General features: G+C 36.5%; 1 pseudogene; it reads left to right on the forward strand.

Moving 5' to 3' along the window:
- Positions 1 to 4,700: 4,700 nt before the first annotated feature.
- On the forward strand, positions 4,701 to 5,079 carry LOC105981635 (annotated as a pseudogene).
- Positions 5,080 to 12,228: the final 7,149 nt, after the last annotated feature.

Below are 12,228 nucleotides of genomic sequence, written 5' to 3' on the forward strand. Positions count from 1 at the left end.
TATTGTCTTCTTCCAAGGTCTGAGTTGGTGCTAGTTGCTCCAGCTGGGCCTTCGTCAGTATCAAAGATGGAGATCACCTCCAGTGGTGGGGGAGGGGACTTACAACAGCTGCTCCGTGAGAAGGAGTAAGGATGTCTTGTGTCTACTCATGCCAGATTCTTGGTTCCTGGGCCGTCCCTAGTCTGTGATCAGCAGGATGAAGATTTCTGTTCCCTGTCAGTTCTTCATGGTGGTGAGTATAATCTGCTTGAACGCCATGTCTGGTGCCTTTGTCCTGGACTCTATCTGATGATATGGCGGCTGCAGCAACTGCCACCACCACCACCACTGCCACGTTTGCCGCCGCTGCTGCCACAGATACCAGCAAGTGCTCTGATCTGTCTCCTTTACCAGGCTGCCTGGATTTTCCCTCTCTGGCAAAATTCTTTGTACTGTGATGGCACACTTGGTGTGATTCTCTAGCCTAGGACTGTTCACTGGAACATTAAAACTGCTTTCTATGTGAGAGCTTTTTAGCCTCCAGCTTCTCCTCCAACATCTTCCTCTGGACTCCACAAGAACATTCTTATACTTACCCAGTCCTTTCTTAGCACTAGAGGCTATTAGCTAACCTTGCTTTTTGATTACCTTCTGAGCATGGAATATCATGATAAAGAATTCAGAAAAGGGCCAACTCTTTTCTTCTGCTCCAAATTTAAAGGCAGAGTGAAAAAACAAAGTTAAAGGTAACATCAATCAATAAATAAATACATGAATGGAAAAATAAAAAGAAACCTTCCAACAACAATAATGATACTTCACAGAAGAAATATAGCATGATGGTAATTCCTTTTAAAACTTCTTATTTCTACAACTCTTTTCTGACTGAAGTCAACTGTGTCATGAATGATAGAAATAAGGAACTTTATGTGATGCTCTGATGCCACCCATATTTTTACAGAGAAGATGGATTGACTCTTTTGAACTTTGCTCAGTAATTATTTGAAACACCACAGCAGGGGATACAGCAATTTTCCACAAGTTGAAAAGTAGAAGAAAGCACACATTTTCTTGGTTGTACTGTAAGTCCTCTTGTGCATAAGAATGAAAGTAAGTGAATTCTAAAGTAATGGGCAGGTGATCCATGAAAACAAAATAGTCTTAGTTTTGGTCTTGCAAACTCTTCTCTTAAAATTGAGTATATGAATGTCAACTTTGATAAAATCCAGTTTATGGTCTCCTAGAATACAAGGGAAATGATGAATCTTAATGCCCCAAACAATAAAAAGAGATGTGAAACAAAACATAGTTGAGGAATAAAACATAGTTATAGATTCTGAATAGCAGTAGACTGGTGCAAGGTAACTTTGGCTAAGACACACCATGCCTGGTCCACTGGTTTCTTGTTCTCCAATCCATTTCACATAACTTTGTTCTCAATTGGGAATCAGGAGACAAACACAAATGGAAGAGAATAATGTGTGTTGAAAACTGCATTCTGAAACACAACACCGAATTGCTTCTACCCAATCATGTCATAGGCCAGAGTCCAGGGTCAGGGAAGTCCAATTTTGTGGGAATTGCTACAAATACATATTATGGGATAGTGAAAAGTTTGCAGTTTATTTCCTACATAAAGAGGATCATTGGTTGTAATAGCAGAGGAAAAGTAAGTATGTCAGTGCTCTTACATTTCATTTCCAATGGGATAGGAAAACAGGATCTTCTCAAATATGTGCAGCTAGTACTTATGAAATTATGTAGTTTCCTACAGAAGTTAACCAAGAGAGGGCCAAACCCATAGATTTCCTCAAGTACATTGTGAGTTGACATAAATACAGTCTTGGCATGAGAATCACTCCTAGATATTACACAGATACGAGAAGGCTTATGACATACTTCTATAGTTCTAGAACTCTATCAAAATTTCTAAAGTACTTAGGATCCCCCACTCACTACCATATCCAAAAATTCAAACAATCCAGCCTATTTTTCAGTATGACTTTTGGAAACAATAGATGTAGTCCTTGTGCTAATGTGGAAAATAGTACAATGAACCTAAAGAGATCACTGAAAATAAGCCTTGTGTGAACATTTGACTTACCATCCAGTCAAAGTACAGCAGGTAACCCATCCAAGTTTTCAAACTTAAATGTGTAAAAAATTTGGCTACTTTCTTATGGAATATTTTTAATGGAACTTTTTTTTTGCCAGTTCTTGGGCTTGACTTCAGGGGCCTGGGCACTGTCCCTGAGCTTCTTTTGCTCAAGATTAGCACTCTACCACTTGAGCCACAGTACCACTTTGGGCTTTTTCTGTTTATGTGGTACTGATGTACATAAGGGCTTCTTGTATGCTAGGCAAGCACTCTACCACTAAGCAAATTCCTAGCCGCAGCTACTTTTGTTTCTTGTAGTTCCTGCTGATTTCTGTGATGAGTCTGTATTCCATATTAAATCATGATTTGATTTCAGTTAATTCAGCTTTTCTTCTTGTTCATCCAGGGCTGGTTATTAAGCTCTGAAGCTTTCACAAATGTTACAGCTTAGATGGTATGGGGTTACCTGCCACATTCTTGGTCTTTGGTGCAGATTATTGGTGTATAATACTGAGGTTCTGATGTAGAACTCTGTCAGTCTTAGGCAGGACTGACACTTGAGCTTTTGTGCAAAATCACTGATGGGCAGCCAGGAGGAGATAGGCGATTTCTCTCATTATTGTCATTATCCAAGGTCTCTGGAGAATGTTCTACAGCTCAGTGCCACACTGTGGTTACAGCCACATAAGGTGGATCAAGGCCAACTGTCTAGAGATAATCAAATTTTTTACTCATCCTAGGGTCTTCCTGAATAATTGGGATTTCACCCAACAATCCTCTTAAAAAAAAGTTAAGCCTACATTCCTATGATTTCTTCTTGTAGGCAAGTGCTTTAGGCACTCTTTCCCTCTTGTTTTCCCTCTTGTTTAAGTAAGTTATTGAACTTAGATTTTTCACATCTTACTTTGTCCTATTTTATGTGTACACAGCCTCTGTTTCTTCCCATAGCATCTAAACTTTGACGGCTCAAAAGCCTACAAAAGTTGTTGTTTGTCTCCTTTTGTTTTTCCTTCCACTTCTTGAAACAATGAACATAAACAGAACACTGACAGAATGGGGGTGGGAGAAACAGTTATCAACAGGATATAGAAGAAATAAAAATGATTGTTGGTGTGTTGGTATATGTTTTACAACCTGCTCTCAAAATCAATCAATCAAACAACAAATGATTTGTAGAGCTTGCTGGTTTCTATAAATACACCCACTATGAAGTTACCAATATGGTAACTTCAAAAGAGAAGTTCAAAAGAGAAGGGCAACCAGACAATTATGTAGCATTTTCACCAAACATGAAAGAGATACATTATGTCAAGAACATGCATAAGTGTAAACAGAAAACTAATTAAAAAGTAGATGCTGAGAGCTGATGGTTCATGCCTATAATTCTAGCTACTCAGGAGGCTGAGGTCTGAGGATCACTTTTCAAAGCCAGCTTAGGCAGAAGAGTCCCTGTGAGACTCTTATCTCCAATTAGCCACTCAAAAACTAGAGCGGTTCAAGTGATAGAGTGTTAGTGATGAGCACAAAGAGTCTCAGGGACAGTGCCAAGGCCCTGAGTTCAAGCCCCACAACAGACAAAAATAATGGTAAGTTGTAAGCACTTATTAAATTTGTCTTTGTGATAGACTCAAACCCAAGATCTCCAGCACGATAAGCACACACTTAGTAATATGATCTGCCAAATGACAAATTTATGTAATGAAACTTTTAATAATGGTTTTGTTTGACTGGCTTGCAAAGTATCCAGAAAATTAACAATAAGCTTTCAGGATATCCAAACTGTTAATATTTTGAATTCAATTGTTAATATTTTGTAACCATTTTCTTGCCACTAAAGGAAGTGGGCATTGTGCTCAGGGTGTTGAATAGGTCATTTAGTATCATTGGTGTTTTTTGTTATCTCTGAGTCATTCTTTGTATTGTATCATATTCACCTAGAAAGCAGCTATTTACATCAAGCTCATTTATCTTATTTTGTCTTTTAATTTATGTGCAAAATCATTTATGGCTGACCTTAGAAATTTGGGAGTTCTTTTATCTCTACAGGTATGACCCTTGGCTGATGGAGAAAGAAAGTGATAGGTCATTATTTCTCTCCATTGATTCTAATTTAAACAAACAGCAATTTCCCCATAGCTCTGGTCAAATCTATAATGGAAAGTAGGATTGAATTTCCTGTCAAACATGCCCATTACATTCTCTGTTATATCCTCACTCCTAGTCCCTGAGAGATTTTCCCATACTAAACTACCTGTACCTAATCTCTGCCTTGGACTCCAATTTCAAGAGGCTTTTGATTAAGACACTGTGCTCACATATTCAGTTTAGCCTTACCTCTCTTAAAGTCATTAGCCAACTGTTGAGCCAGCTCATGCAAGGGAAAAACTACTTTATGATATAGTGTGGACTATCTCATGTAAAGTATTTAATACTACACAGAAAGTATAAACCACAATGATTATGTGAGTATAGGAGACAGAAATAGCATTTTATAGACTTGATGGGAGAGAAAGCACAAAGCACATTAGAAAAGCAAAGCAAAGCAAAGCAAACCAGCCAAAAAACCTGGCAAACATTTTGATGAAGCTGCAGTGGTCCCAAATGCTGTTCTTTAGGTTTCGAGATGCTGCCCAAAGACGACAAGAAGAAGAAAGATACCAGGAAGTCGGTCAAGAAAGACAAGGCCTAGAAAGCATGTCTGGAGACAAGGCCAAGAGAAAGAAGTGGTCCAGCGGCAAAAGTTGGGACAAAATCCAACAACCTCGGCCTGTTGGACAAAGCCACTTAGGACAAACTCTGTAAGGAAATTCCCAACTCTAAGCTCCTAACCCCTGTTGGGGTTTCTGAGAGGCTGAAGATTCCTGACTCCCTGGCCAGTGCAGCCCTCAGGCACTGCTTAGTAAACTCACTTAATCAAATTAGTTTCAAAGCACAGAGCTCAAGTAATTTACACTAGAAATATTAAAGGTGAAGATGCTGCCACTGTTGGTGAAGATGCATGAACAGGTCCAATCAGTTGTATGTTTGGAGAAATAAAACTTTTATTAAATAAGGAGAAGAAAAGAACAACTGGCAACCAAGTATCAGTGGGGTCAATTATTTACCCTCATGATTGTGTGCCTGACTGTGAGTCACCAACCTCAGCATCACAAAAGAGTAGGTGAGGAACATAAAAATGGAAAGATTATATATTATATGTAATATATTTATTGCATATAGTATGTAATATATAACATAATATATAATAATTTATAATATACTTTATATATATATAATTAAGACATCCTTAAATGTCATCAGAAACCTAACCCTAATGAAGTCAAAAGTCAGGAAAGTACATATTATATATTATATGTATTGTGTTATATATTATATATTATAAATAATGTTATATTATATATAAGATGTAATATTATATATATAATTGTATATTATATATAATCTTTCAATTTTCATAGTATATAAAATTATGATATATCACATATTATATATATATATATATACACACACAAAATTATGGGTTAAGTGGTCTTACTCCTCAAATAAAGTAGGTTTCCAAGTATCTTCATGTAATTTCTCATCATGAAGCAAAGATGAAGCTGGGCTTCTACATTCCCAAAGAAACTAGGTAATAGGGGCTGTTTTTCTTGATGAATACATTTCCAGGGAAGGTGCCCAAGTTCTTAAGAAACATTCAAAGAAATTTATTTACATTTCAAAAGTATAGAGAAAAATTTGCCATTATAAGTTTTAAAATGAGTATTTGAAGTAAATGAAGCTCAGGGACAAGAGAAAACTAAGTTGAGCAATGCAGAAGGAAATATTAATACTGGCTTGATCTCTTCCTTTCCTTCCTTATCTGCATTTAGTTGTATACATTCATTGAACTAGTAAGCAATGTAGTCTAAAAGAATTTTCGAGTATTTGAGTAACATATCATTGGTGAAATGAATAAACAATACTGGTGGCACATTAGGTGAACATTTATAGTCAGTAAGATCCTAATTATTTTGTGAATGAATTGAATAATATCTTTTTACTATGCTTGATTTTATCAATCAATAAATATTAAATTATAACACTATCATGTACAAGGCACTCAATTGATTTTTCTTTAAAAAAGGTCTTTATGCACAAAGAGTTATTGACATTATTAGGTAGTTAATGAACTATCTTCATTTCATGAGTCACCGTCAATATTCTACTTCCCACCTTCTTCATTAAAAAGTGGTATTCTCCTTAAGTTGGAACATTTAATTCTATGGAAGAACTGTAAAAGAATCATTTTGACATATGAATTGGTGCTAAACTTAACAAAGAAATATTGTATATACTTAAAAATCAAATTGCATTGTGAAATATATTTAAAAGTTAAGAACACGGTTACAGCATAATAAAAGACGTGACATATAAGATCTTGACTAGAGTTTATTTTCATATACTGTATATAGTCCTAACACAACCTCCAGAAGACAAAGCTCAAATCCATGTCACTCAGTAAATAAGAGCAAGAATGTTGATAAATCTGTACACACAGTTCAAAAGCAGAAGAGTTATTTCAAACTAAACTATGTGTCACGAAGCTAGAGAGTTCGATTTCCTTTCATTTCACTAAATGGAATAGTCCAGTAATAACTGGTGAGGTGCAGGGAATGAGCAAAGTTGAAAAGTTACCAAAATATCAATAACCTTTGCAAGAAACCACAAAATGCAGTAGTTTTGTATAAGGTGCAGTCTTCTTCCAAGCCTAGTGGAGAGAGTGCAGATATGTTCTTTGAGCACAAAGAGGGCCAATGCTAGATACAGCTGTTTTTGTCAGCATAGCATAAGGAAAGGAAAATCTTGAGTACTGCAAATAAGCTATAAAATCTAATGGGTTAAAATAAAGTTTAGAACCACAATATTTTTTTGCGACGAAGTCCTGATATCCCACCTTGATATCCCCTAAATATGTAAGTTTTCTCTTATAAAAATTTAATACACAGGGCTGGGAAGGTGGCTCAGTGGTAGAGCGCTTGCCTTGCATGCATGAGGCCCTGGGTTCGATTCCTCAGCACCACATAAGCAAAAAAAAAAAAAAAAAAAAGCCAGAAGTGGCGCTGTGGCTCAAGTTGTAGAGCGCTAGACTTCAGCTGAAGAGCTGAGGGACAGCGCCCTGGCCTGGAGTTCAAACCCCATGACTGACCAAAAAAAAAAGAAAAGAAAATTTCCTAACAGGGCTAGAAGTGAAGCTGTGGCTCAAGCGATAGAGCACTAGCCTTGAACAGAAAAAGCTTCAACAGCGCTCAGCCCTGAGTTCAAGTCCCAGAACCGACAAAAAAAATTAAAAAAAATTTAATACACAAACATTTTATGTCTTTTGCTCAGTCTCCATCAAACTTTCTCTCTTTCTCTCTCTCTTTCTCTCACACACATAACAAACACACAAACACAAAATTACAAATGTACTTTTCAGTGATGGTTTGAGGATTAAGATACACTTCAGCTGCTTAGACAAATGCAAATTTTGGAAAGGTTGTTTGAAATTCTACTTTAATTAGGTGTATGCGTTATTACAAATATGTCTAACTGGATGAAACCATAGCATGAATATATATGTTCAGCAAATCTATTACAAAAATATCAACATCTTTTTTTTCACTCTAAGGCAACAATTTATTTGAAATTACTATTCCACATATCATTGAAAATGTATCCTGATATTGCCTTGGGTTTTATTTTATTCTGACCAATTGTAGAGAGTCCTCATCTTCTATAGCACTCCAGCAGAGGAAAGCAGGCTGAACCTAAAAATGTAGGGGGATTTTTGTCTCCTCAGAAAGCAGTGACTACAAATATAATAGTCATAGTAGTGATATCAATAATAATGAATACTATGTTTTCTCAGGTGGCTTTTTTTGTTTTTTGTTTTTTTGGTTTTTTTCTTCAGGTCTTGGAGCTTAACTCTGTGTCTGGATGCTATTCCTGAGCTTCTTTTAATCAAAGCTAGCACTGTATAATTTGAACCACAGTGCTTCTTCTGGCTGTTTTGTGAGTACTTTATTGGGGATAAGAATCTCATCGACTTTTCTACCCTGGCTGGCCTCAAATCTCAGTCCTCAGATCTCAGCCTCCTGAGTACAGAAGATTACAGGCATGAGTCACTGGCACCCAGTCGTGGAAAATCTTTTGAGTCTTATGTATCCATCCTATTGACAATCATTTATTACTTAAATTTAGAAAGGGGCCAATATGATACAAAATAAATACACTTGAATGAAATTAATAGCCCTAAAAAGGACAACAGATTTTTGCTACTGCTCAAATTAAATATAGCAGTAGCAGCAGCAAAAGAAAAAAAACAAAACAAAACTGTCATATATTTCCTTCCTTTTTTGAAAATATTTTTCCCATTTGACAAACAGTCGAGAAGTTGGATTTTACCACTTTTCTTTGTACCCTGTGTTCCTAAGATAACCCCGCACATCTACTTGATAATAAGGAAAGTTCAGCATCAATTAGTCTATTTATTACTATGGTATTTCCTCTTGCTTGTTGGCATTCAACTTATTTTTAAGTACTGAGAAAGACTAATAATAAAGAAAATGCAATGACAGGAATTTATTCTGTCAAATGCAGAGAATATGTTGGTCGGGAGTAGATTAAGTAGAATGATTTTCAATATGGTTGACATAAAAATTATCTGTATTTTAACAGTAGATAAAATATGGTAAGATTTTTAAAGATATGGATTTTAAAAGAGTTTATAACAAATGGGAAGTCCGATGATTTTATATGTCATGCCAACGTGATAATCTGAAAATTAAAGCCAAGTGCAAAGTTGACATTGTGCTACTTTTCCCCAACACTTTATATGAATGCACTTATTTATAACATGAGTGTTTTTTTCCCAGCGGGGTGTAGGAAGTGACTCATCAAAGATGTTTTGATTTCTTGACTAAATTCAACTGGGATCTTATCTCTCTGTTGCACATTCATCCATATGGGTGCATACCTCGAGTACAATTTCCTGTTATTCATTATTCCTGAGAAAAAATGAAGTCTGAACATGGAAGAGAGTTAGTGTGTACATAAAATTTATCTCTCATTAGAGCTATAACAGAAACCTCCATCACATTGTCTATTCTGTTTCACCAATATCTGTTTCCACACATCAACTAAAATTTTTTCATGTGTGAAAAATCTCCACTGTGCTGGCAGTGTTTCATGGTCTCATGGACTCATGCATTTTCCTGGTGTGGTATTTAAGGGAAGGGATACTTCCTGCTGGATGACACCAGCCTTTGGGCTAATGTGGATCTTTAGAGGGTCCTTCAGCTAAATGAGTTATACTTGGGCAAAGCTGACAGGTCCTCATTCCAGTTGTTTATAACTGTGGGTCAACAGGTTAAACAAGGGACCATATTGTAACCTTCATTTTCCTTTGAGACATACACTGATCTTTCCCTTCTGTCAATGTGGGGAACTTGTGCCATTAGTCACATCTCAAAACAAAATTTCATCTGCATCTGAGATACTCAGCTTACACAGATAATCTTGAAATAGAATTTTGTTTAGACAATCAAAACCTTCTTGCTTCCTATCACAGAACTAAAACCGTGAAAGTACCAAGAGCTGTCATTCACAATTATCTCAAAACACAGAATTCCACTAATCTGAAACTCATTCAAGAACCCAGCTTTTCAGAATTCCCTTGTCCTTCTTCCCACTCTGGTCCATTCTCCTCTCCGCCTTCTCTGACCCACATGTGGGAAGTACATAGATAGCACTTGACACACATTGAAGGTTGCAAAAATTTTTTACTTCATTGAGCATAAATGTACCACTTAATACATAACCATGGAGTAGGCAGGTTTAAGGTGAGAAAGAAGTGATTCATTGTTGTATGCAAAAATGCAACCAATGAATTGAAGCAAGTTTCAACCCTTCAATAGGAAATGTACTCATTATCTTACTCATGTAATTGTAACTCCTCTGTACACTAATTTTACAATAAAAAAAAACATAAAAAAAATCAGCTCATGCGCTGGGAATGTGGCTTAGTGGTAGAGTGCTTGCCTAGCATGCATGAAACCCTGGGATGGATTCCTCAGTACCACACAAACAGAAAAAGCTGGAAGTGGCACTGAGGCTCAAGCAGTAGAGTGCTAGCTTTGAGCAAAAGAAGCTCAGGAACAGTGCCCAGGCCCTGAGTTCAAGCCCCGGGACTGGCAGAAAAAAATCTCATTTTTTAAAATACAAAAAAAAAATGCAGAACGTATCCAAACAGAAGTATCCCTTTGTGTGGAAAATAGACACAGGAGGGGTCAGTAATGTTCCAAAGTCGTAGTATTTTATATTTCCATTAGCAATGTGTGAGGGACCCAGTTTGTATGCATTCTCCTCAGCATTGAATATTATCCCTTTAAAAGAAACGTAGCTTTTCTGATACATCGATAAATGATAGTTTGTCATAGTCTTAATTTTTCATTTCCCTAATGGCTAGTGACGTTTTTATGTGCTTATTTGACACTGCTTCCTATTTCTGTCCTCATTTTTGTTTTGCTACATTTTCTACTTTGCCCTCAACCAATGTGAATATCTATTCCAGCTTCCTTAATGTATGGAAAAAAATGGTTTGCCCCAAGTCCCCAGAAAAATAAGTTTCAGTGGCCTGCAACAATCTCTGGCTTATTTATAGCCTTCTATTGGCTGACTTCCCTAACCTGTCTCACTTTCCTACTGATATTTTCCCAAATAGTTGTTTTGAGCTCTGTGTTTTAATAACCCAAATTTAGGTAACTAGTATCCTTCCTACCACGGTGAACAACAACCCCTGTACCCACCATCTTTTCTACTAAACAGAACATTCTTTGCTTTGAGGAGAGAGAGCAAATTAGAACAGAACAAAGCCAAGGGCTATGAACCCAGAGCAGTCTCGACATATCCAAGTCACCATAAGATGCCAATAAGACTGGAATAAAGCCAGGACAATGGTGCTGGTAATGAGCTCTTTCCCCTTCTAACAGGGAATGATAGTGGAATGAGAGCAACTGGGACAAATCAAATTTTCATGGCCTCATGATTGTGGAAATATAATATTTTGTATTAATGTTACCAGTGTCTAAATAGATCTTGAAAAATCTTACCAATAAATTTGGGCTGTTTCTCCTGGAATTTAAGTTAAAATTATTATTAATAAACAGTCAAACTAATTAGAAATCCTCACATTAAATAGACACAAGAATTTATCTATCTATCTATCTGGAGAGAGAGATGGGGGAATATATATATATATATATATATATATATATATATCAGATATGAAGAGGCAACACATATTGTTCAATTAGGTAGTGTGGAGTGGTTACAATGACAGTTTGAGAACTGGGCAGAGATACTATATGTTTCGAACTAGGATATACCTCTCATTTCATTTAGGGCAGATCTTCATTGTGTTGTATTCTCCTGCCATTAATCTCAAAGATGTATCAACGTAAATCTTGACATAAATCCTCCCCAAACCAGAGGATAAAAGAATTAACCCCAACCTGCTGTATCTGTGACTAGAGGCCATGAACCTTTCTGCAGAGCTGAGAAATAGATTTCATTCTTGACCTAAGACATTGCCATCTATCCCAGAATTGATCAAAGTCTGTAAGACTCTGTAACTTTTAGGAGGAGAATGTTCCCTGGAGGCCAAGTTGAGAGGTCTCCAAATCCATTTTACTTCTGATTGAAAGTAGACTTCTAGGATTTAAGTTATGCTGCCAACAGAGAAAAGACAGAAAAAAGAAACACAGTAAACTCATTTTCCTTCTAGATATTTGCAGGAGAAAAACATTGAAGGAGAAATAATTTGTTCCTATTAAGCTAGTTTTCTATCTTTGGTTTGTGCCTTTGTTATATGTGCTTAATGAATCACTTCAAGTAATACAAAGTATTATTTTACTCAGAAATGGTTGTTGTGAATGGTGCTTAATTATAAATAGCTTAGATTTTTTTTCAAAAAAAGGATGAGGAGCTCAAGGTTTTTCTTCCCTTCCTTCCATCCTTCCTTTTCTTCTCTCCCTCCCTCCCTCCTTCCCTCCCTCCCTCCCTCCTTTCTTTCTTTCTTTCTTTCCTCTCTTCCTCCCTCCCTCCCTCCCTCCTTCCTTCCTTTCTTTTCTTTT

The sequence above is a fragment of the Dipodomys ordii genome, unplaced genomic scaffold (genome assembly GCF_000151885.1).
Source record: "Dipodomys ordii isolate 6190 unplaced genomic scaffold, Dord_2.0 Scaffold13, whole genome shotgun sequence".
Classification (NCBI taxonomy): Eukaryota; Metazoa; Chordata; class Mammalia; order Rodentia; family Heteromyidae; genus Dipodomys; species Dipodomys ordii.